The sequence below is a fragment of the Engystomops pustulosus genome, chromosome 1 (genome assembly GCF_040894005.1).
Source record: "Engystomops pustulosus chromosome 1, aEngPut4.maternal, whole genome shotgun sequence".
NCBI lineage: Eukaryota > Metazoa > Chordata > Amphibia > Anura > Leptodactylidae > Engystomops > Engystomops pustulosus.
The window spans coordinates 173,457,910-173,479,735 of record NC_092411.1 but is presented as its reverse complement, the minus strand read 5'-3'; the positions used below and the strand labels follow the sequence as shown (position 1 = coordinate 173,479,735).

At 45.6% G+C, this 21,826-nt stretch overlaps 48 pseudogenes; all 48 read left to right on the top strand.

The window, feature by feature from the left end:
• Positions 1 to 70: 70 nt before the first annotated feature.
• On the top strand, positions 71 to 189 carry LOC140110054 (5S ribosomal RNA; annotated as a pseudogene).
• A 261-nt stretch (positions 190 to 450) lies between these two features.
• Positions 451 to 569, top strand: LOC140101646 (5S ribosomal RNA; annotated as a pseudogene).
• Positions 570 to 641: 72 nt separating this feature from the next.
• Positions 642 to 760, top strand: LOC140113231 (5S ribosomal RNA; annotated as a pseudogene).
• Positions 761 to 830: 70 nt separating this feature from the next.
• LOC140113164 (5S ribosomal RNA) lies at positions 831 to 949 on the top strand (annotated as a pseudogene).
• Positions 950 to 1,019: 70 nt separating this feature from the next.
• On the top strand, positions 1,020 to 1,138 carry LOC140097338 (5S ribosomal RNA; annotated as a pseudogene).
• A 70-nt stretch (positions 1,139 to 1,208) lies between these two features.
• LOC140094354 (5S ribosomal RNA) lies at positions 1,209 to 1,327 on the top strand (annotated as a pseudogene).
• Positions 1,328 to 1,397: 70 nt separating this feature from the next.
• LOC140105826 (5S ribosomal RNA) lies at positions 1,398 to 1,516 on the top strand (annotated as a pseudogene).
• A 70-nt stretch (positions 1,517 to 1,586) lies between these two features.
• LOC140102356 (5S ribosomal RNA) lies at positions 1,587 to 1,705 on the top strand (annotated as a pseudogene).
• Positions 1,706 to 1,775: 70 nt separating this feature from the next.
• On the top strand, positions 1,776 to 1,894 carry LOC140095788 (5S ribosomal RNA; annotated as a pseudogene).
• Positions 1,895 to 1,964: 70 nt separating this feature from the next.
• Positions 1,965 to 2,083, top strand: LOC140110043 (5S ribosomal RNA; annotated as a pseudogene).
• Positions 2,084 to 2,344: 261 nt separating this feature from the next.
• On the top strand, positions 2,345 to 2,463 carry LOC140094343 (5S ribosomal RNA; annotated as a pseudogene).
• A 70-nt stretch (positions 2,464 to 2,533) lies between these two features.
• LOC140105978 (5S ribosomal RNA) lies at positions 2,534 to 2,652 on the top strand (annotated as a pseudogene).
• Positions 2,653 to 2,915: 263 nt separating this feature from the next.
• LOC140109291 (5S ribosomal RNA) lies at positions 2,916 to 3,034 on the top strand (annotated as a pseudogene).
• Positions 3,035 to 3,106: 72 nt separating this feature from the next.
• LOC140094332 (5S ribosomal RNA) lies at positions 3,107 to 3,225 on the top strand (annotated as a pseudogene).
• Positions 3,226 to 3,295: 70 nt separating this feature from the next.
• LOC140105767 (5S ribosomal RNA) lies at positions 3,296 to 3,414 on the top strand (annotated as a pseudogene).
• A 70-nt stretch (positions 3,415 to 3,484) lies between these two features.
• Positions 3,485 to 3,603, top strand: LOC140102345 (5S ribosomal RNA; annotated as a pseudogene).
• A 261-nt stretch (positions 3,604 to 3,864) lies between these two features.
• On the top strand, positions 3,865 to 3,983 carry LOC140105728 (5S ribosomal RNA; annotated as a pseudogene).
• A 261-nt stretch (positions 3,984 to 4,244) lies between these two features.
• On the top strand, positions 4,245 to 4,363 carry LOC140105972 (5S ribosomal RNA; annotated as a pseudogene).
• A 72-nt stretch (positions 4,364 to 4,435) lies between these two features.
• LOC140109280 (5S ribosomal RNA) lies at positions 4,436 to 4,554 on the top strand (annotated as a pseudogene).
• A 72-nt stretch (positions 4,555 to 4,626) lies between these two features.
• LOC140094321 (5S ribosomal RNA) lies at positions 4,627 to 4,745 on the top strand (annotated as a pseudogene).
• A 70-nt stretch (positions 4,746 to 4,815) lies between these two features.
• LOC140105674 (5S ribosomal RNA) lies at positions 4,816 to 4,934 on the top strand (annotated as a pseudogene).
• Positions 4,935 to 5,004: 70 nt separating this feature from the next.
• LOC140102334 (5S ribosomal RNA) lies at positions 5,005 to 5,123 on the top strand (annotated as a pseudogene).
• Positions 5,124 to 5,193: 70 nt separating this feature from the next.
• Positions 5,194 to 5,312, top strand: LOC140102323 (5S ribosomal RNA; annotated as a pseudogene).
• A 70-nt stretch (positions 5,313 to 5,382) lies between these two features.
• On the top strand, positions 5,383 to 5,501 carry LOC140104104 (5S ribosomal RNA; annotated as a pseudogene).
• Positions 5,502 to 5,574: 73 nt separating this feature from the next.
• Positions 5,575 to 5,693, top strand: LOC140103940 (5S ribosomal RNA; annotated as a pseudogene).
• A 641-nt stretch (positions 5,694 to 6,334) lies between these two features.
• LOC140094310 (5S ribosomal RNA) lies at positions 6,335 to 6,453 on the top strand (annotated as a pseudogene).
• A 70-nt stretch (positions 6,454 to 6,523) lies between these two features.
• Positions 6,524 to 6,642, top strand: LOC140094299 (5S ribosomal RNA; annotated as a pseudogene).
• A 70-nt stretch (positions 6,643 to 6,712) lies between these two features.
• LOC140092561 (5S ribosomal RNA) lies at positions 6,713 to 6,831 on the top strand (annotated as a pseudogene).
• A 72-nt stretch (positions 6,832 to 6,903) lies between these two features.
• Positions 6,904 to 7,022, top strand: LOC140111511 (5S ribosomal RNA; annotated as a pseudogene).
• Positions 7,023 to 7,281: 259 nt separating this feature from the next.
• Positions 7,282 to 7,400, top strand: LOC140106787 (5S ribosomal RNA; annotated as a pseudogene).
• A 72-nt stretch (positions 7,401 to 7,472) lies between these two features.
• On the top strand, positions 7,473 to 7,591 carry LOC140106785 (5S ribosomal RNA; annotated as a pseudogene).
• Positions 7,592 to 7,663: 72 nt separating this feature from the next.
• On the top strand, positions 7,664 to 7,782 carry LOC140094288 (5S ribosomal RNA; annotated as a pseudogene).
• A 70-nt stretch (positions 7,783 to 7,852) lies between these two features.
• On the top strand, positions 7,853 to 7,971 carry LOC140104203 (5S ribosomal RNA; annotated as a pseudogene).
• A 70-nt stretch (positions 7,972 to 8,041) lies between these two features.
• LOC140103440 (5S ribosomal RNA) lies at positions 8,042 to 8,160 on the top strand (annotated as a pseudogene).
• A 72-nt stretch (positions 8,161 to 8,232) lies between these two features.
• LOC140098258 (5S ribosomal RNA) lies at positions 8,233 to 8,351 on the top strand (annotated as a pseudogene).
• Positions 8,352 to 8,421: 70 nt separating this feature from the next.
• LOC140105966 (5S ribosomal RNA) lies at positions 8,422 to 8,540 on the top strand (annotated as a pseudogene).
• A 263-nt stretch (positions 8,541 to 8,803) lies between these two features.
• LOC140109269 (5S ribosomal RNA) lies at positions 8,804 to 8,922 on the top strand (annotated as a pseudogene).
• A 72-nt stretch (positions 8,923 to 8,994) lies between these two features.
• On the top strand, positions 8,995 to 9,113 carry LOC140094266 (5S ribosomal RNA; annotated as a pseudogene).
• Positions 9,114 to 9,183: 70 nt separating this feature from the next.
• Positions 9,184 to 9,302, top strand: LOC140102312 (5S ribosomal RNA; annotated as a pseudogene).
• Positions 9,303 to 9,372: 70 nt separating this feature from the next.
• Positions 9,373 to 9,491, top strand: LOC140109258 (5S ribosomal RNA; annotated as a pseudogene).
• Positions 9,492 to 10,132: 641 nt separating this feature from the next.
• On the top strand, positions 10,133 to 10,250 carry LOC140113403 (5S ribosomal RNA; annotated as a pseudogene).
• A 1,024-nt stretch (positions 10,251 to 11,274) lies between these two features.
• On the top strand, positions 11,275 to 11,392 carry LOC140113401 (5S ribosomal RNA; annotated as a pseudogene).
• Positions 11,393 to 11,843: 451 nt separating this feature from the next.
• LOC140113400 (5S ribosomal RNA) lies at positions 11,844 to 11,961 on the top strand (annotated as a pseudogene).
• A 1,211-nt stretch (positions 11,962 to 13,172) lies between these two features.
• Positions 13,173 to 13,290, top strand: LOC140113399 (5S ribosomal RNA; annotated as a pseudogene).
• A 2,164-nt stretch (positions 13,291 to 15,454) lies between these two features.
• LOC140113398 (5S ribosomal RNA) lies at positions 15,455 to 15,572 on the top strand (annotated as a pseudogene).
• An 833-nt stretch (positions 15,573 to 16,405) lies between these two features.
• LOC140113397 (5S ribosomal RNA) lies at positions 16,406 to 16,523 on the top strand (annotated as a pseudogene).
• Positions 16,524 to 18,114: 1,591 nt separating this feature from the next.
• Positions 18,115 to 18,232, top strand: LOC140113204 (5S ribosomal RNA; annotated as a pseudogene).
• A 2,164-nt stretch (positions 18,233 to 20,396) lies between these two features.
• LOC140113396 (5S ribosomal RNA) lies at positions 20,397 to 20,514 on the top strand (annotated as a pseudogene).
• The last annotated feature ends 1,312 nt before the right edge of the window (positions 20,515 to 21,826 follow it).

Below are 21,826 nucleotides of genomic sequence, written 5' to 3'. Positions count from 1 at the left end.
TTTTTGAACCTGAAAATTGTGTTAGTTTCTCTATGAGATAGTAAAAGAAGGTTCAAATTGAACAGCTCCTGTCAACGGCCATTCTAAGCTGAATGTGCCTGCTCTCATCAGATCGCAGCAGCAATGCAGCTTAAGGGTTGGCAAGTACCAGCATGGGAGACTGGCTGGGAATCCCAAGTTCCGTTGACCTTTTTGAACCTGAAAATTGTATTAGTTTCTCTGTCAAAGATGGTAAAAGAAGGTTCAAATTGAACAGCTGCTGTAAACGGCCATTCTAAGCTGAACGTGCCTACACTCGTCAGATCGCAGCAGCAATGCAGCTTAAGGCTTGGCAAGTACCAGCATGGGAGACTGGCTGGGAATCCCAAGTTCCATTGACCTTTTTGAACCTGAAAATTGTGTTAGTTTCTCTATGAGATAGTAAAAGAAGGTTCAAATTGAACAGTTGCTGTCAACGGCCATTCTAAGCTGAATGTGCCTGCTCTCACCAGATCGCAGCAGCAATGCAGCTTAAGGCTTGGCAAGTACCAGCATGGGAGACTGGCTGGGAATCCCAAGTTCCGTTGACCTTTTTGAACCTGAAAATTGTGTTAGTTTCTCTGTCAAAGATGGTAAAAGAAGGTTCAAATGGAACAGCTGCTGTCAACTGCCATTCTAAGCTGAATGTGCCTGCTCTCGTCAGATTGCAGCAGCAATGCAGCTTAAGGCTTGGCAAGTACCAGCATGGGAGACTGGCTGGGAATCCCAAGTTCCGTTGACCTTTTTGAACCTGAAAATTGTGTTAGTTTCTCTATGAGATAGTAAAAGAAGGTTCAAATTGAACAGCTGCTGTCAACGGCCATTCTAAGCTGAATGTGCCTGCTCTCGTCAGATCGCAGCAGCAATGCAGCTTAAGGCTTGGCAAGTACCAGAATGGGAGACTGGCTGGGAATCCCAAGTTCCGTTGACCTTTTTGAACCTGAAAATTGTGTTAGTTTCTCTATGAGATAGTAAAAGAAGGTTCAAATTGAACAGCTGCTGTCAACGGCCATTCTAAGCTGAATTTGCCTGCTCTCATCAGATCGCAGCAGCAATGCAGCTTAAGGCTTGGCAAGTACCAGCATGGGAGACTGGCTGGGAATCCCAAGTTCCGTTGACCTTTTTGAACCTGAAAATTGTGTTAGTTTCTCTATAAGATAGTAAAAGAAGGTTCAAATTGAACAGCTGCTGTCAACGGCCATTCTAAGCTGAATGTGCCTGCTCTCGTCAGATCGCAGCAGCAATGCAGCTTAAGGCTTGGCAAGTACCAGCATGGGAGACTGGCTGGGAATCCCAAGTTCCGTTGACCTTTTTGAACCTGAAAATTGTGTTAGTTTCTCTATGAGATAGTAAAAGAAGGTTCAAATTGAACAGCTGCTGTCAACGGCCATTCTAAGCTGAATGTGCCTGCTCTCATCAGATCGCAGCAGCAATGCAGCTTAAGGCTTGGCAAGTACCAGCATGGGAGACTGGCTGGGAATCCCAAGTTCCGTTGACCTTTTTGAACCTGAAAATTGTGTTAGTTTCTCTATGAGATAGTAAAAGAAGGTTCAAATTGAACAGCTGCTGTCAACGGCCATTCTAAGCTGAATGTGCCTGCTCTCGTCAGATCGCAGCAGCAATGTAGCTTAAGGCTTGGCAAGTACCAGCATGGGAGACTGGCTGGGAATCCCAAGTTCCGTTGACCTTTTTGAACCTGAAAATTGTGTTAGTTTCTCTATGAGATAGTAAAAGAAGGTTCAAATTGAACAGCTGCTGTCAACGGCCATTCTAAGCTGAATGTGCCTGCTCTCGTCAGATCGCAGCAGCAATGCAGCTTAAGGCTTGGCAAGTACCAGCGTGGGAGACTGGCTGGGAATCCCAAGTTCCGTTGACCTTTTTGAACTTGAAAATTGTGTTAGTTTCTCTATGAGATAGTAAAAGAAGGTTCAAATTGAACAGCTCCTGTCAACGGCCATTCTAAGCTGAATGTGCCTGCTCTCATCAGATCGCAGCAGCAATGCAGCTTAAGGGTTGGCAAGTACCAGCATGGGAGACTGGCTGGGAATCCCAAGTTCCGTTGACCTTTTTGAACCTGAAAATTGTATTAGTTTCTCTGTCAAAGATGGTAAAAGAAGGTTCAAATTGAACAGCTGCTGTAAACGGCCATTCTAAGCTGAACGTGCCTACACTCGTCAGATCGCAGCAGCAATGCAGCTTAAGGCTTGGCAAGTACCAGCATGGGAGACTGGCTGGGAATCCCAAGTTCCGTTGACCTTTTTGAACCTGAAAATTGTGTTAGTTTCTCTTTGAGATAGTAAAAGAAGGTTTAAATTGAACAGCTGCTGTCAACGGCCATTCTAAGCTGAATGTGCCTGCTCTCGTCAGATCGCAGCAGCAATGCAGCTTAAGGCTTGGCAAGTACCAGCATGGGAGACTGGCTGGGAATCCCAAGTTCCGTTGACCTTTTTGAACCTGAAAATTGTGTTAGTTTCTCTATGAGATAGTAAAAGAAGGTTCAAATTGAACAGCTGCTGTCAACGGCCATTCTAAGCTGAATGTGCCTGCTCTCGTCAGATCGCAGCAGCAATGCAGCTTAAGGCTTGGCAAGTACCAGCATGGGAGACTGGCTGCGAATCCCAAGTTCCGTTGACCTTTTTGAACCTGAAAATTGTGTTAGTTTCCCTGTCAAAGATAGTAAAAGAAGGTTCAAATTGAACAGCTGCTTTCAACGGCCATTCTAAGCTGAATGTGCCTGCTCTCGTCAGATTGCAGCAGCAATGCAGCTTAAGGCTTGGCAAGTACCAGCATGGGAGACTGGCTGCGAATCCCAAGTTCCGTTGACCTTTTTGAACCTGAAAATTGTGTTAGTTTCTCTTTCAAAGATGGTAAAAGAAGGTTCAAATTGAAAAGCTGCTGTCACCGGCCATTCTAAGCTGAATGTGCCTGCTCTCGTCAGATCGCAGCAGCAATGCAGCTTAAGGCTTGGCAAGTACCAGCATGGGAGACTGGCTGGGAATCCCAAGTTCCGTTGACCTTTTTGAACCTGAAAATTGTGTTAGTTTCTCTTTCAAAGATGGTAAAAGAAGGTTCAAATTTAAAATATGCTGTCAACGGCCATTCTAAGCTGAATGTGCCTGCTCTCGTCAGATCGCAGCAGCAATGCAGCTTAAGGCTTGGCAAGTACCAGCATGGGAGACTGGCTGGGAATCCCAAGTTCCGTTGACCTTTTTGAACCTGAAAATTGTGTTAGTTTCTCTATGAGATAGTAAAAGAAGGTTCAAATTGAACAGCTGCTGTCAACGGCCATTCTAAGCTGAATGTGCCTGCTCTCATCAGATCGCAGCAGCAATGCAGCTTAAGGCTTGGCAAGTACCAGCATGGGAGACTGGCTGGGAATCCCAAGTTCCGTTGACCTTTTTGAACCTGAAAATTGTGTTAGTTTCTCTATGAGATAGTAAAAGAAGGTTCAAATTGAACAGCTGCTGTCAACGGCCATTCTAAGCTGAATGTGCCTGCTCTCGTCAGATCGCAGCAGCAATGTAGCTTAAGGCTTGGCAAGTACCAGCATGGGAGACTGGCTGGGAATCCCAAGTTCCGTTGACCTTTTTGAACCTGAAAATTGTGTTAGTTTCTCTATGAGATAGTAAAAGAAGGTTCAAATTGAACAGCTGCTGCCAACGGCCATTCTAAGCTGAATGTGCCTGCTCTCGTCAGATCGCAGCAGCAATGCAGCTTAAGGCTTGGCAAGTACCAGCATGGGAGACTGGCTGGGAATCCCAAGTTCCATTGACCTTTTTGAACCTGAAAATTGTGTTAGTATCTCTGTCAAAGATGGTAAAAGAAGGTTCAAATTGAACAGCTGCTGTCAACGGCCATTCTAAGCTGAATGTGCCTGCTCTCATCAGATCGCAGCAGCAATGCAGCTTAAGGCTTGGCAAGTACCAGCATGGGAGACTGGCTGGGAATCCCAAGTTCCGTTGACCTTTTTGAACCTGAAAATTGTGTTAGTTTCTCTATGAGATAGTAAAAGAAGGTTCAAATTGAACAGCTGCTGTCAACGGCCATTCTAAGCTGAATGTGCCTGCTCTCGTCAGATCGCAGCAGCAATGCAGCTTAAGGCTTGGCAAGTACCAGCATGGGAGACTGGCTGGGAATCCCAAGTTCCTTTGACCTTTTTGAACCTGAAAATTGTGTTAGTTTCTCTGTCAAAGATGGTAAAAGAAGGTTCAAATTGAACAGCTGCTGTCAACGGCCATTCTAAGCTGAATGTGCCTGCTCTCGTCAGATCGCAGCAGCAATGCAGCTTAAGGCTTGGCAAGTACCAGCATGGGAGACTGGCTGCGAATCCCAAGTTCCGTTGACCTTTTTGAACCTGAAAATTGTGTTAGTTTCTCTTTCAAAGATGGTAAAAGAAGGTTCAAATTGAAAAGCTGCTGTCACCGGCCATTCTAAGCTGAATGTGCCTGCTCTCGTCAGATCGCAGCAGCAATGCAGCTTAAGGCTTGGCAAGTACCAGCATGGGAGACTGGCTGGGAATCCCAAGTTCCGTTGACCTTTTTGAACCTGAAAATTGTGTTAGTTTCTCTTTCAAAGATGGTAAAAGAAGGTTCAAATAGAAAATATGCTGTCAACGGCCATTCTAAGCTGAATGTGCCTGCTCTCGTCAGATCGCAGCAGCAATGCAGCTTAAGGCTTGGCAAGTACCAGCATGGGAGACTGGCTGGGAATCCCAAGTTCCGTTGACCTTTTTGAACCTGAAAATTGTGTTAGTTTCTCTATGAGATAGTAAAAGAAGGTTCAAATTGAACAGCTGCTGTCAACGGCCATTCTAAGCTGAATGTGCCTGCTCTCATCAGATCGCAGCAGCAATGCAGCTTAAGGCTTGGCAAGTACCAGCATGGGAGACTGGCTGGGAATCCCAAGTTCCGTTGACCTTTTTGAACCTGAAAATTGTGTTAGTTTCTCTATGAGATAGTAAAAGAAGGTTCAAATTGAACAGCTGCTGTCAACGGCCATTCTAAGCTGAATGTGCCTGCTCTCGTCAGATCGCAGCAGCAATGTAGCTTAAGGCTTGGCAAGTACCAGCATGGGAGACTGGCTGGGAATCCCAAGTTCCGTTGACCTTTTTGAACCTGAAAATTGTGTTAGTTTCTCTATGAGATAGTAAAAGAAGGTTCAAATTGAACAGCTGCTGTCAACGGCCATTCTAAGCTGAATGTGCCTGCTCTCGTCAGATCGCAGCAGCAATGTAGCTTAAGGCTTGGCAAGTACCAGCATGGGAGACTGGCTGGGAATCCCAAGTTCCGTTGACCTTTTTGAACCTGAAAATTGTGTTAGTTTCTCTATGAGATAGTAAAAGAAGGTTCAAATTGAACAGCTGCTGTCAACGGCCATTCTAATCTGAATGTGCCTGCTCTCGTCAGATCGCAGCAGCAATGCAGCTTAAGGCTTGGCAAGTACCAGCATGGGAGACTGGCTGGGAATCCCAAGTTCCGTTGACCTTTTTGAACCTGAAAATTGTGTTAGTTTCTCTGTCAAAGATGGTAAAAGAAAGGTTCAAATTGAACAGCTGCTGTCAACGGCCATTCTAAGCTGAATGTGCCTGCTCTCGTCAGATTGCAGCAGCAATGCAGCTTAAGGCTTGGCAAGTACCAGAATGGGAGACTGGCTGGGAATCCCAAGTTCTGTTGACCTTTTTGAACCTGAAAATTGTGTTAGTTTCTCTATGAGATAGTAAAAGAAGGTTCAAATTGAACAGCTGCTGTCAACGGCCATTCTAAGCTGAATGAGCCTGCTCTCATCAGATCGCAGCAGCAATGCAGCTTAAGGCTTGGCAAGTACCAGCATGGGAGACTGGCTGGGAATCCCAAGTTCCTTTGACCTTTTTGAACCTGAAAATTGTGTTAGTTTCTCTGTCAAAGATGGTAAAAGAAGGTTCAAATTGAACAGCTGCTGTCAACGGCCATTCTAAGCTGAAAGGGCCTGCTCTTGTCAGATCGCAGCAGCAATGCAGCTTAAGGCTTGGCAAGTACCAGCATGGGAGACTGGCTGTGAATCCCAAGTTCCATTGACCTTTTTGAACCTGAAAATTGTGTTAGTTTCTCTGTCAAAGATGGTAAAAGAAGGTTCAAATTGAACAGCTGCTGTCAACGGCCATTCTAAGCTGAATGTGCCTGCTCTCGTCAGATCGCAGCAGCAATGCAGCTTAAGGCTTGGCAAGTACCAGCATGGGAGACTGGCTGGGAATCCCAAGTTCCGTTGACATTTTTGAACCTGAAAATTGTGTTAGTTTCTCTATGAGATAGTAAAAGAAGGTTCAAATTGAACAGCTGCTGTCAACGGCCATTCTAAGCTGAATGTGCCTGCTCTCGTCAGATCGCAGCAGCAATGCAGCTTAAGGCTTGGCAAGTACCAGCATGGGAGACTGGCTGGGAATCCCAAGTTCCGTTGACCTTTTTGAACCTGAAAATTGTGTTAGTTTCTCTATGAGATAGTAAAAGAAGGTTCAAATTGAACAGCTGCTGTCAACGGCCATTCTAAGCTGAATGTGCCTGCTCTCGTCAGATCGCAGCAGCAATGCAGCTTAAGGCTTGGCAAGTACCAGCATGGGAGACTGGCTGGGAATCCCAAGTTCCGTTGACCTTTTTGAACCTGAAAATTGTGTTAGTTTCTCTATGAGATAGTAAAAGAAGGTTCAAATTGAACAGCTGCTGTCAACGGCCATTCTAAGCTGAATGTGCCTGCTCTCATCAGATCGCAGCAGCAATGCAGCTTAAGGCTTGGCAAGTACCAGCATGGGAGACTGGCTGGGAATTCCAAGTTCCGTTGACCTTTTTGAACCTGAAAATTGTGTTAGTTTCTCTGTCAAAGATGGTAAAAGAAGGTTCAAATTGAACAGCTGCTGTCAACGGCCATTCTAAGCTGAATGGGCCTGCTCTCGTCAGATCGCAGCAGCAATGCAGCTTAAGGCTTGGCAAGTACCAGCATGGGAGACTGGCTTGGAATCCCAAGTTCCGTTGACCTTTTTGAACCTGAAAATTGTATTAGTTTCTCTATGAGATAGTAAAAGAAGGTTCAAATTGAACAGCTGCTGTCAACGGCCATTCTAAGCTGAATGTGCCTGCTCTCGTCAGATTGCAGCAGCAATGCAGCTTAAGGCTTGGCAAGTACCAGCATGGGAGACTGGCTGGGAATCCCAAGTTCCATTGACCTTTTTGAACCTGAAAATTGTGTTAGTTTCTCTATGAGATAGTAAAAGAAGGTTCAAATTGAACAGCTGCTGTCAACGGCCATTCTAAGCTGAATGTGCCTGCTCTCGTCAGATCGCAGCAGCAATGCAACTTAAGGCTTGGCAAGTACCAGCATGGGAGACTGGCTGGGAATCCCAAGTTCTGTTGACCTTTTTGAACCTGAAAATTGTATTAGTTTCTCTGTCAAAGATGGTAAAAGAAGGTTCAAATTGAACAGCTGCTGTCAACGGCCATTCTAAGCTGAATGTGCCTGCTCTCGTCAGATCGCAGCAGCAATGCAACTTAAGGCTTGGCAAGTACCAGCATGGGAGACTGGCTGGGAATCCCAAGTTCTGTTGACCTTTTTGAACCTGAAAATTGTATTAGTTTCTCTGTCAAAGATGGTAAAAGAAGGTTCAAAATGAACAGCTGCTGTCAACGGCCATTCTAAGCTGAATGTGCCTGCTCTCGTCAGATCGCAGCAGCAATGCAGCTTAAGGCTTGGCAAGTACCAGCATGGGAGACTGGCTGGGAATCCCAAGTTCCGTTGACCTTTTTGAACCTGAAAATTGTGTTAGTTTCTCTATAAGATAGTAAAAGAAGGTTCAAATTGAAAAGCTGCTGTCAACGGCCATTCTAAGCTGAATGTGCCTGCTCTCGTCAGATCGCAGCAGCAATGCAGCTTATGGCTTGGCAAGTACCAGCATGGGAGACTGGCTGGGAATCCCAAGTTCCGTTGACCTTTTTGAACCTGAAAATTGTGTTAGTTTCTCTATGAGATAGTAAAAGAAGGTTCAAATTGAACAGCTGCTGCCAACGGCCATTCTAAGCTGAATGTGCCTGCTCTCGTCAGATCGCAGCAGCAATGCAGCTTAAGGCTTGGCAAGTACCAGCATGGGAGACTGGCTGGGAATCCCAAGTTCCGTTGACCTTTTTGAACCTGAAAATTGTGTTAGTATCTCTGTCAAAGATCGTAAAAGAAGGTTCAAATTGAACAGCTGCTGTCAACGGCCGTTCTAAGCTGAATGTGCCTGCTCTCATCAGATCGCAGCAGCAATGCAGCTTAAGGCTTGGCAAGTACCAGCATGGGAGACTGGCTGGGAATCCCAAGTTCCGTTGACCTTTTTGAACCTGAAAATTGTGTTAGTTTCTCTATGAGATAGTAAAAGAAGGTTCAAATTGAACAGCTGCTGTCAACGGCCATTCTAAGCTGAATGTGCCTGCTCTCGTCAGATCGCAGCAGCAATGCAGCTTAAGGCTTGGCAAGTACCAGCATGGGAGACTGGCTGCGAATCCCAAGTTCCGTTGACCTTTTTGAACCTGAAAATTGTGTTAGTTTCCCTGTCAAAGATAGTAAAAGAAGGTTCAAATTGAACAGCTGCTTTCAACGGCCATTCTAAGCTGAATGTGCCTGCTCTCGTCAGATTGCAGCAGCAATGCAGCTTAAGGCTTGGCAAGTACCAGCATGGGAGACTGGCTGCGAATCCCAAGTTCCGTTGACCTTTTTGAACCTGAAAATTGTGTTAGTTTCTCTTTCAAAGATGGTAAAAGAAGGTTCAAATTGAAAAGCTGCTGTCACCGGCCATTCTAAGCTGAATGTGCCTGCTCTCGTCAGATCGCAGCAGCAATGCAGCTTAAGGCTTGGCAAGTACCAGCATGGGAGACTGGCTGGGAATCCCAAGTTCCGTTGACCTTTTTGAACCTGAAAATTGTGTTAGTTTCTCTTTCAAAGATGGTAAAAGAAGGTTCAAATTTAAGAGCTGCTGTCAACGGCCATTCTAAGCTGAATGTGCCTGCTCTCGTCAGATCGCAGCAGCAATGCAGCTTAAGGCTTGGCAAGTACCAGCATGGGAGACTGGCTGGGAATCCCAAGTTCCGTTGACCTTTTTGAACCTGAAAATTGTGTTAGTTTCTCTATGAGATAGTAAAAGAAGGTTCAAATTGAACAGCTGCTGTCAACGGCCATTCTAAGCTGAATGTGCCTGCTCTCGTCAGATCGCAGCAGCAATGTAGCTTAAGGCTTGGCAAGTACCAGCATGGGAGACTGGCTGGGAATCCCAAGTTCCGTTGACCTTTTTGAACCTGAAAATCGTGTTAGTTTCTCTATGAGATAGTAAAAGAAGGTTCAAATTGAACAGCTGCTGTCACCGGCCATTCTAAGCTGAATGTGCCTGCTCTCGTCAGATCGCAGCAGCAATGCAGCTTAAGGCTTGGCAAGTACCAGCATGGGAGACTGGCTGGGAATCCCAAGTTCCGTTGACCTTTTTGAACCTGAAAATTGTGTTAGTTTCTCTATGAGATAGTAAAAGAAGGTTCAAATTGAACAGCTGCTGCCAACGGCCATTCTAAGCTGAATGTGCCTGCTCTCGTCAGATCGCAGCAGCAATGCAGCTTAAGGCTTGGCAAGTACCAGCATGGGAGACTGGCTGGGAATCCCAAGTTCCGTTGACCTTTTTGAACCTGAAAATTGTGTTAGTATCTCTGTCAAAGATGGTAAAAGAAGGTTCAAATTGAACAGCTGCTGTCAACGGCCATTCTAAGCTGAATGTGCCTGCTCTCGTCAGATCGCAGCAGCAATGCAGCTTAAGGCTTGGCAAGTACCAGCATGGGAGACTGGCTGGGAATCCCAAGTTCCGTTGACCTTTTTGAACCTGAAAATTGTGTTAGTTTCTCTATGAGATAGTAAAAGAAGGTTCAAATTGAACAGCTGCTGCCAACGGCCATTCTAAGCTGAATGTGCCTGCTCTCGTCAGATCGCAGCAGCAATGCAGCTTAAGGCTTGGCAAGTACCAGCATGGGAGACTGGCTGGGAATCCCAAGTTCCGTTGACCTTTTTGAACCTGAAAATTGTGTTAGTATCTCTGTCAAAGATGGTAAAAGAAGGTTCAAATTGAACAGCTGCTGTCAACGGCCATTCTAAGCTGAATGTGCCTGCTCTCATCAGATCGCAGCAGCAATGCAGCTTAAGGCTTGGCAAGTACCAGCATGGGAGACTGGCTGGGAATCCCAAGTTCCGTTGACCTTTTTGAACCTGAAAATTGTGTTAGTTTCTCTATGAGATAGTAAAAGAAAGTTCAAATTGAACAGCTGCTGTCAACGGCTATTCTAAGCTGAATGTGCCTGCTCTCGTCAGATCGCAGCAGCAATGCAGCTTAAGGCTTGGCAAGTACCAGCATGGGAGACTGGCTGCGAATCCCAAGTTCCGTTGACCTTTTTGAACCTGAAAATTGTGTTAGTTTCCCTGTCAAAGATAGTAAAAGAAGGTTCAAATTGAACAGCTGCTTTCAACGGCCATTCTAAGCTGAATGTGCCTGCTCTCGTCAGATTGCAGCAGCAATGCAGCTTAAGGCTTGGCAAGTACCAGCATGGGAGACTGGCTGCGAATCCCAAGTTCCGTTGACCTTTTTGAACCTGAAAATTGTGTTAGTTTCCCTGTCAAAGATAGTAAAAGAAGGTTCAAATTGAACAGCTGCTTTCAACGGCCATTCTAAGCTGAATGTGCCTGCTCTCGTCAGATTGCAGCAGCAATGCAGCTTAAGGCTTGGCAAGTACCAGCATGGGAGACTGGCTGCGAATCCCAAGTTCCGTTGACCTTTTTGAACCTGAAAATTGTGTTAGTTTCTCTTTCAAAGATGGTAAAAGAAGGTTCAAATTGAAAAGCTGCTGTCACCGGCCATTCTAAGCTGAATGTGCCTGCTCTCGTCAGATCGCAGCAGCAATGCAGCTTAAGGCTTGGCAAGTACCAGCATGGGAGACTGGCTGGGAATCCCAAGTTCCGTTGACCTTTTTGAACCTGAAAATTGTGTTAGTTTCTCTTTCAAAGATGGTAAAAGAAGGTTCAAATTTAAAATATGCTGTCAACGGCCATTCTAAGCTGAATGTGCCTGCTCTCGTCAGATCGCAGCAGCAATGCAGCTTAAGGCTTGGCAAGTACCAGCATGGGAGACTGGCTGGGAATCCCAAGTTCCGTTGACCTTTTTGAACCTGAAAATTGTGTTAGTTTCTCTATGAGATAGTAAAAGAAGGTTCAAATTGAACAGCTGCTGTCAACGGCCATTCTAAGCTGAATGTGCCTGCTCTCATCAGATCGCAGCAGCAATGCAGCTTAAGGCTTGGCAAGTACCAGCATGGGAGACTGGCTGGGAATCCCAAGTTCCGTTGACCTTTTTGAACCTGAAAATTGTGTTAGTTTCTCTATGAGATAGTAAAAGAAGGTTCAAATTGAACAGCTGCTGTCAACGGCCATTCTAAGCTGAATGTGCCTGCTCTCGTCAGATCGCAGCAGCAATGTAGCTTAAGGCTTGGCAAGTACCAGCATGGGAGACTGGCTGGGAATCCCAAGTTCCGTTGACCTTTTTGAACCTGAAAATTGTGTTAGTTTCTCTATGAGATAGTAAAAGAAGGTTCAAATTGAACAGCTGCTGCCAACGGCCATTCTAAGCTGAATGTGCCTGCTCTCGTCAGATCGCAGCAGCAATGCAGCTTAAGGCTTGGCAAGTACCAGCATGGGAGACTGGCTGGGAATCCCAAGTTCCATTGACCTTTTTGAACCTGAAAATTGTGTTAGTATCTCTGTCAAAGATGGTAAAAGAAGGTTCAAATTGAACAGCTGCTGTCAACGGCCATTCTAAGCTGAATGTGCCTGCTCTCATCAGATCGCAGCAGCAATGCAGCTTAAGGCTTGGCAAGTACCAGCATGGGAGACTGGCTGGGAATCCCAAGTTCCGTTGACCTTTTTGAACCTGAAAATTGTGTTAGTTTCTCTATGAGATAGTAAAAGAAGGTTCAAATTGAACAGCTGCTGTCAACGGCCATTCTAAGCTGAATGTGCCTGCTCTCGTCAGATCGCAGCAGCAATGCAGCTTAAGGCTTGGCAAGTACCAGCATGGGAGACTGGCTGGGAATCCCAAGTTCCTTTGACCTTTTTGAACCTGAAAATTGTGTTAGTTTCTCTGTCAAAGATGGTAAAAGAAGGTTCAAATTGAACAGCTGCTGTCAACGGCCATTCTAAGCTGAATGTGCCTGCTCTCGTCAGATCGCAGCAGCAATGCAGCTTAAGGCTTGGCAAGTACCAGCATGGGAGACTGGCTGGGAATCCCAAGTTCCGTTGACCTTTTTGAACCTGAAAATTGTGTTAGTTTCTCTATGAGATAGTAAAAGAAGGTTCAAATTGAACAGCTGCTGTCAACGGCCATTCTAAGCTGAATGTGCCTGCTCTCGTCAGATCGCAGCAGCAATGTAGCTTAAGGCTTGGCAAGTACCAGCATGGGAGACTGGCTGGGAATCCCAAGTTCCGTTGACCTTTTTGAACCTGAAAATCGTGTTAGTTTCTCTATGAGATAGTAAAAGAAGGTTCAAATTGAACAGCTGCTGTCAACGGCCATTCTAAGCTGAATGTGCCTGCTCTCGTCAGATCGCAGCAGCAATGCAGCTTAAGGCTTGGCAAGTACCAGCATGGGAGACTGGCTGCGAATCCCAAGTTCCGTTGACCTTTTTGAACCTGAAAATTGTGTTAGTTTCTCTTTCAAAGATGGTAAAAGAAGGTTCAAATTGAAAAGCTGCTGTCACCGGCCATTCTAAGCTGAATGTGCCTGCTCTCGTCAGATCGCAGCAGCAATGCAGCTTAAGGCTTGGCAAGTACCAGCATGGGAGACTGGCTGGGAATCCCAAGTTCCGTTGACCTTTTTGAACCTGAAAATTGTGTTAGTTTCTCTTTCAAAGATGGTAAAAGAAGGTTCAAATTGAAAATATGCTGTCAACGGCCATTCTAAGCTGAATGTGCCTGCTCTCGTCAGATCGCAGCAGCAATGCAGCTTAAGGCTTGGCAAGTACCAGCATGGGAGACTGGCTGGGAATCCCAAGTTCCGTTGACCTTTTTGAACCTGAAAATTGTGTTAGTTTCTCTATGAGATAGTAAAAGAAGGTTCAAATTGAACAGCTGCTGTCAACGGCCATTCTAAGCTGAATGTGCCTGCTCTCATCAGATCGCAGCAGCAATGCAGCTTAAGGCTTGGCAAGTACCAGCATGGGAGACTGGCTGGGAATCCCAAGTTCCGTTGACCTTTTTGAACCTGAAAATTGTGTTAGTTTCTCTATGAGTTAGTAAAAGAAGGTTCAAATTGAACAGCTGCTGTCAACGGCCATTCTAAGCTGAATGTGCCTGCTCTCGTCAGATCGCAGCAGCAATGCAGCTTAAGGCTTGGCAAGTACCAGCATGGGAGCCTGGCTGGGAATCCCAAGTTCCGTTGACTTTTTTGAACCTGAAAATTGTATTAGCTTCTCTGTCAAAGATGGTAAAAGAAGGTTCAAATTGAACAGATGCTGTCAACTGCCATTCTAAGCTGAATGTGCCTGCTCTCGTCAGATTGCAGCAGCAATGCAGCTTAAGGCTTGGCAAGTACCAGCATGGGAGACTGGCTGGGAATCCCAAGTTCCGTTGACCTTTTTGAACCTGAAAATTGTGTTAGTTTCTCTGTCAAAGATGGTAAAAGAAGGTTCAAATTGAAAAGCTGCTGTCAACGGCCATTCTAAGCTGAATGTGCCTGCTCTCGTCAGATCGCAGCAGCAATGCAGCTTAAGGCTTGGCAAGTACCAGAATGGGAGACTGGCTGGGAATCCCAAGTTCTGTTGACCTTTTTGAACCTGAAAATTGTGTTAGTTTCTCTATGAGATAGTAAAAGAAGGTTCAAATTGAACAGCTGCTGTCAACGGCCATTCTAAGCTGAATGAGCCTGCTCTCATCAGATCGCAGCAGCAATGCAGCTTAAGGCTTGGCAAGTACCAGCATGGGAGACTGGCTGGGAATCCCAAGTTCCTTTGACCTTTTTGAACCTGAAAATTGTGTTAGTTTCTCTGTCAAAGATGGTAAAAGAAGGTTCAAATTGAACAGCTGCTGTCAACGGCCATTCTAAGCTGAAAGGGCCTGCTCTTGTCAGATCGCAGCAGCAATGCAGCTTAAGGCTTGGCAAGTACCAGCATGGGAGACTGGCTGTGAATCCCAAGTTCCATTGACCTTTTTGAACCTGAAAATTGTGTTAGTTTCTCTGTCAAAGATGGTAAAAGAAGGTTCAAATTGAACAGCTGCTGTCAACGGCCATTCTAAGCTGAATGGGCCTGCTCTCGTCAGATCGCAGCAGCAATGCAGCTTAAGGCTTGGCAAGTACCAGCATGGGAGACTGGCTTGGAATCCCAAGTTCCGTTGACCTTTTTGAACCTGAAAATTGTATTAGTTTCTCTATGAGATAGTAAAAGAAGGTTCAAATTGAACAGCTGCTGTCAACGGCCATTCTAAGCTGAATGTGCCTGCTCTCGTCAGATCGCAGCAGCAATGCAACTTAAGGCTTGGCAAGTACCAGCATGGGAGACTGGCTGGGAATCCCAAGTTCTGTTGACCTTTTTGAACCTGAAAATTGTATTAGTTTCTCTGTCAAAGATGGTAAAAGAAGGTTCAAATTGAACAGCTGCTGTCAACGGCCATTCTAAGCTGAATGTGCCTGCTCTCGTCAGATCGCAGCAGCAATGCAGCTTAAGGCTTGGCAAGTACCAGCATGGGAGACTGGCTGGGAATCCCAAGTTCTGTTGACCTTTTTGAACCTGAAAATTGTATTAGTTTCTCTGTCAAAGATGGTAAAAGAAGGTTCAAATTGAACAGCTGCTGTCAACGGCCATTCTAAGCTGAATGTGCCTGCTCTCGTCAGATCGCAGCAGCAATGCAGCTTAAGGCTTGGCAAGTACCAGCATGGGAGACTGGCTGGGAATCCCAAGTTCCGTTGACCTTTTTGAACCTGAAAATTGTGTTAGTTTCTCTATAAGATAGTAAAAGAAGGTTCAAATTGAAAAGCTGCTGTCAACGGCCATTCTAAGCTGAATGTGCCTGCTCTCGTCAGATCGCAGCAGCAATGCAGCTTATGGCTTGGCAAGTACCAGCATGGGAGACTGGCTGGGAATCCCAAGTTCCGTTGACCTTTTTGAACCTGAAAATTGTGTTAGTTTCTCTATGAGATAGTAAAAGAAGGTTCAAATTGAACAGCTGCTGCCAACGGCCATTCTAAGCTGAATGTGCCTGCTCTCGTCAGATCGCAGCAGCAATGCAGCTTAAGGCTTGGCAAGTACCAGCATGGGAGACTGGCTGGGAATCCCAAGTTCCGTTGACCTTTTTGAACCTGAAAATTGTGTTAGTATCTCTGTCAAAGATCGTAAAAGAAGGTTCAAATTGAACAGCTGCTGTCAACGGCCATTCTAAGCTGAATGTGCCTGCTCTCATCAGATCGCAGCAGCAATGCAGCTTAAGGCTTGGCAAGTACCAGCATGGGAGACTGGCTGGGAATCCCAAGTTCCGTTGACCTTTTTGAACCTGAAAATTGTGTTAGTTTCTCTATGAGATAGTAAAAGAAGGTTCAAATTGAACAGCTGCTGTCAACGGCCATTCTAAGCTGAATGTGCCTGCTCTCGTCAGATCGCAGCAGCAATGCAGCTTAAGGCTTGGCAAGTACCAGCATGGGAGACTGGCTGCGAATCCCAAGTTCCGTTGACCTTTTTGAACCTGAAAATTGTGTTAGTTTCCCTGTCAAAGATAGTAAAAGAAGGTTCAAATTGAACAGCTGCTTTCAACGGCCATTCTAAGCTGAATGTGCCTGCTCTCGTCAGATTGCAGCAGCAATGCAGCTTAAGGCTTGGCAAGTACCAGCATGGGAGACTGGCTGCGAATCCCAAGTTCCGTTGACCTTTTTGAACCTGAAAATTGTGTTAGTTTCTCTTTCAAAGATGGTAAAAGAAGGTTCAAATTGAAAAGCTGCTGTCACCGGCCATTCTAAGCTGAATGTGCCTGCTCTCGTCAGATCGCAGCAGCAATGCAGCTTAAGGCTTGGCAAGTACCAGCATGGGAGACTGGCTGGGAATCCCAAGTTCCGTTGACCTTTTTGAACCTGAAAATTGTGTTAGTTTCTCTTTCAAAGATGGTAAAAGAAGGTTCAAATTGAAAATATGCTGTCAACGGCCATTCTAAGCTGAATGTGCCTGCTCTCGTCAGATCGCAGCAGCAATGCAGCTTAAGGCTTGGCAAGTACCAGCATGGGAGACTGGCTGGGAATCCCAAGTTCCGTTGACCTTTTTGAACCTGAAAATTGTGTTAGTTTCTCTATGAGATAGTAAAAGAAGGTTCAAATTGAACAGCTGCTGTCAACGGCCATTCTAAGCTGAATGTGCCTGCTCTCATCAGATCGCAGCAGCAATGCAGCTTAAGGCTTGGCAAGTACCAGCATGGGAGACTGGCTGGGAATCCCAAGTTCCGTTGACCTTTTTGAACCTGAAAATTGTGTTAGTTTCTCTATGAGTTAGTAAAAGAAGGTTCAAATTGAACAGCTGCTGTCAACGGCCATTCTAAGCTGAATGTGCCTGCTCTCGTCAGATCGCAGCAGCAATGCAGCTTAAGGCTTGGCAAGTACCAGCATGGGAGCCTGGCTGGGAATCCCAAGTTCCGTTGACTTTTTTGAACCTGAAAATTGTATTAGCTTCTCTGTCAAAGATGGTAAAAGAAGGTTCAAATTGAACAGATGCTGTCAACTGCCATTCTAAGCTGAATGTGCCTGCTCTCGTCAGATTGCAGCAGCAATGCAGCTTAAGGCTTGGCAAGTACCAGCATGGGAGACTGGCTGGGAATCCCAAGTTCCGTTGACCTTTTTGAACCTGAAAATTGTGTTAGTTTCTCTGTCAAAGATGGTAAAAGAAGGTTCAAATTGAAAAGCTGCTGTCAACGGCCATTCTAAGCTGAATGTGCCTGCTCTCGTCAGATCGCAGCAGCAATGCAGCTTAAGGCTTGGCAAGTACCAGAATGGGAGACTGGCTGGGAATCCCAAGTTCTGTTGACCTTTTTGAACCTGAAAATTGTGTTAGTTTCTCTATGAGATAGTAAAAGAAGGTTCAAATTGAACAGCTGCTGTCAACGGCCATTCTAAGCTGAATGAGCCTGCTCTCATCAGATCGCAGCAGCAATGCAGCTTAAGGCTTGGCAAGTACCAGCATGGGAGACTGGCTGGGAATCCCAAGTTCCTTTGACCTTTTTGAACCTGAAAATTGTGTTAGTTTCTCTGTCAAAGATGGTAAAAGAAGGTTCAAATTGAACAGCTGCTGTCAACGGCCATTCTAAGCTGAAAGGGCCTGCTCTTGTCAGATCGCAGCAGCAATGCAGCTTAAGGCTTGGCAAGTACCAGCATGGGAGACTGGCTGTGAATCCCAAGTTCCATTGACCTTTTTGAACCTGAAAATTGTGTTAGTTTCTCTGTCAAAGATGGTAAAAGAAGGTTCAAATTGAACAGCTGCTGTCAACGGCCATTCTAAGCTGAATGTGCCTGCTCTCGTCAGATCGCAGCAGCAATGCAGCTTAAGGCTTGGCAAGTACCAGCATGGGAGACTGGCTGGGAATCCCAAGTTCCGTTGACATTTTTGAACCTGAAAATTGTGTTAGTTTCTCTATGAGATAGTAAAAGAAGGTTCAAATTGAACAGCTGCTGTCAACGGCCATTCTAAGCTGAATGTGCCTGCTCTCGTCAGATCGCAGCAGCAATGCAGCTTAAGGCTTGGCAAGTACCAGCATGGGAGACTGGCTGGGAATCCCAAGTTCCGTTGACCTTTTTGAACCTGAAAATTGTGTTAGTTTCTCTATGAGATAGTAAAAGAAGGTTCAAATTGAACAGCTGCTGTCAACGGCCATTCTAAGCTGAATGTGCCTGCTCTCGTCAGATCGCAGCAGCAATGCAGCTTAAGGCTTGGCAAGTACCAGCATGGGAGACTGGCTGGGAATCCCAAGTTCCGTTGACCTTTTTGAACCTGAAAATTGTGTTAGTTTCTCTATGAGATAGTAAAAGAAGGTTCAAATTGAACAGCTGCTGTCAACGGCCATTCTAAGCTGAATGTGCCTGCTCTCATCAGATCGCAGCAGCAATGCAGCTTAAGGCTTGGCAAGTACCAGCATGGGAGACTGGCTGGGAATTCCAAGTTCCGTTGACCTTTTTGAACCTGAAAATTGTGTTAGTTTCTCTGTCAAAGATGGTAAAAGAAGGTTCAAATTGAACAGCTGCTGTCAACGGCCATTCTAAGCTGAATGGGCCTGCTCTCGTCAGATCGCAGCAGCAATGCAGCTTAAGGCTTGGCAAGTACCAGCATGGGAGACTGGCTTGGAATCCCAAGTTCCGTTGACCTTTTTGAACCTGAAAATTGTATTAGTTTCTCTATGAGATAGTAAAAGAAGGTTCAAATTGAACAGCTGCTGTCAACGGCCATTCTAAGCTGAATGTGCCTGCTCTCGTCAGATTGCAGCAGCAATGCAACTTAAGGCTTGGCAAGTACCAGCATGGGAGACTGGCTGGGAATCCCAAGTTCTGTTGACCTTTTTGAACCTGAAAATTGTATTAGTTTCTCTGTCAAAGATGGTAAAAGAAGGTTCAAATTGAACAGCTGCTGTCAACGGCCATTCTAAGCTGAATGTGCCTGCTCTCGTCAGATCGCAGCAGCAATGCAGCTTAAGGCTTGGCAAGTACCAGCATGGGAGACTGGCTGGGAATCCCAAGTTCTGTTGACCTTTTTGAACCTGAAAATTGTATTAGTTTCTCTGTCAAAGATGGTAAAAGAAGGTTCAAATTGAACAGCTGCTGTCAACGGCCATTCTAAGCTGAATGTGCCTGCTCTCGTCAGATCGCAGCAGCAATGCAGCTTAAGGCTTGGCAAGTACCAGCATGGGAGACTGGCTGGGAATCCCAAGTTCCGTTGACCTTTTTGAACCTGAAAATTGTGTTAGTTTCTCTATAAGATAGTAAAAGAAGGTTCAAATTGAAAAGCTGCTGTCAACGGCCATTCTAAGCTGAATGTGCCTGCTCTCGTCAGATCGCAGCAGCAATGCAGCTTATGGCTTGGCAAGTACCAGCATGGGAGACTGGCTGGGAATCCCAAGTTCCGTTGACCTTTTTGAACCTGAAAATTGTGTTAGTTTCTCTATGAGATAGTAAAAGAAGGTTCAAATTGAACAGCTGCTGCCAACGGCCATTCTAAGCTGAATGTGCCTGCTCTCGTCAGATCGCAGCAGCAATGCAGCTTAAGGCTTGGCAAGTACCAGCATGGGAGACTGGCTGGGAATCCCAAGTTCCGTTGACCTTTTTGAACCTGAAAATTGTGTTAGTATCTCTGTCAAAGATCGTAAAAGAAGGTTCAAATTGAACAGCTGCTGTCAACGGCCGTTCTAAGCTGAATGTGCCTGCTCTCATCAGATCGCAGCAGCAATGCAGCTTAAGGCTTGGCAAGTACCAGCATGGGAGACTGGCTGGGAATCCCAAGTTCCGTTGACCTTTTTGAACCTGAAAATTGTGTTAGTTTCTCTATGAGATAGTAAAAGAAGGTTCAAATTGAACAGCTGCTGTCAACGGCCATTCTAAGCTGAATGTGCCTGCTCTCGTCAGATCGCAGCAGCAATGCAGCTTAAGGCTTGGCAAGTACCAGCATGGGAGACTGGCTGCGAATCCCAAGTTCCGTTGACCTTTTTGAACCTGAAAATTGTGTTAGTTTCCCTGTCAAAGATAGTAAAAGAAGGTTCAAATTGAACAGCTGCTTTCAACGGCCATTCTAAGCTGAATGTGCCTGCTCTCGTCAGATTGCAGCAGCAATGCAGCTTAAGGCTTGGCAAGTACCAGCATGGGAGACTGGCTGCGAATCCCAAGTTCCGTTGACCTTTTTGAACCTGAAAATTGTGTTAGTTTCTCTTTCAAAGATGGTAAAAGAAGGTTCAAATTGAAAAGCTGCTGTCACCGGCCATTCTAAGCTGAATGTGCCTGCTCTCGTCAGATCGCAGCAGCAATGCAGCTTAAGGCTTGGCAAGTACCAGCATGGGAGACTGGCTGGGAATCCCAAGTTCCGTTGACCTTTTTGAACCTGAAAATTGTGTTAGTTTCTCTTTCAAAGATGGTAAAAGAAGGTTCAAATTGAAAATATGCTGTCAACGGCCATTCTAAGCTGAATGTGCCTGCTCTCGTCAGATCGCAGCAGCAATGCAGCTTAAGGCTTGGCAAGTACCAGCATGGGAGACTGGCTGGGAATCCCAAGTTCCGTTGACCTTTTTGAACCTGAAAATTGTGTTAGTTTCTCTATGAGATAGTAAAAGAAGGTTCAAATTGAACAGCTGCTGTCAACGGCCATTCTAAGCTGAATGTGCCTGCTCTCATCAGATCGCAGCAGCAATGCAGCTTAAGGCTTGGCAAGTACCAGCATGGGAGACTGGCTGGGAATCCCAAGTTCCGTTGACCTTTTTGAACCTGAAAATTGTGTTAGTTTCTCTATGAGTTAGTAAAAGAAGGTTCAAATTGAACAGCTGCTGTCAACGGCCATTCTAAGCTGAATGTGCCTGCTCTCGTCAGATCGCAGCAGCAATGCAGCTTAAGGCTTGGCAAGTACCAGCATGGGAGCCTGGCTGGGAATCCCAAGTTCCGTTGACTTTTTTGAACCTGAAAATTGTATTAGCTTCTCTGTCAAAGATGGTAAAAGAAGGTTCAAATTGAACAGATGCTGTCAACTGCCATTCTAAGCTGAATGTGCCTGCTCTCGTCAGATTGCAGCAGCAATGCAGCTTAAGGCTTGGCAAGTACCAGCATGGGAGACTGGCTGGGAATCCCAAGTTCCGTTGACCTTTTTGAACCTGAAAATTGTGTTAGTTTCTCTGTCAAAGATGGTAAAAGAAGGTTCAAATTGAAAAGCTGCTGTCAACGGCCATTCTAAGCTGAATGTGCCTGCTCTCGTCAGATCGCAGCAGCAATGCAGCTTAAGGCTTGGCAAGTACCAGAATGGGAGACTGGCTGGGAATCCCAAGTTCTGTTGACCTTTTTGAACCTGAAAATTGTGTTAGTTTCTCTATGAGATAGTAAAAGAAGGTTCAAATTGAACAGCTGCTGTCAACGGCCATTCTAAGCTGAATGAGCCTGCTCTCATCAGATCGCAGCAGCAATGCAGCTTAAGGCTTGGCAAGTACCAGCATGGGAGACTGGCTGGGAATCCCAAGTTCCTTTGACCTTTTTGAACCTGAAAATTGTGTTAGTTTCTCTGTCAAAGATGGTAAAAGAAGGTTCAAATTGAACAGCTGCTGTCAACGGCCATTCTAAGCTGAAAGGGCCTGCTCTTGTCAGATCGCAGCAGCAATGCAGCTTAAGGCTTGGCAAGTACCAGCATGGGAGACTGGCTGTGAATCCCAAGTTCCATTGACCTTTTTGAACCTGAAAATTGTGTTAGTTTCTCTGTCAAAGATGGTAAAAGAAGGTTCAAATTGAACAGCTGCTGTCAACGGCCATTCTAAGCTGAATGTGCCTGCTCTCGTCAGATCGCAGCAGCAATGCAGCTTAAGGCTTGGCAAGTACCAGCATGGGAGACTGGCTGGGAATCCCAAGTTCCGTTGACATTTTTGAACCTGAAAATTGTGTTAGTTTCTCTATGAGATAGTAAAAGAAGGTTCAAATTGAACAGCTGCTGTCAACGGCCATTCTAAGCTGAATGTGCCTGCTCTCGTCAGATCGCAGCAGCAATGCAGCTTAAGGCTTGGCAAGTACCAGCATGGGAGACTGGCTGGG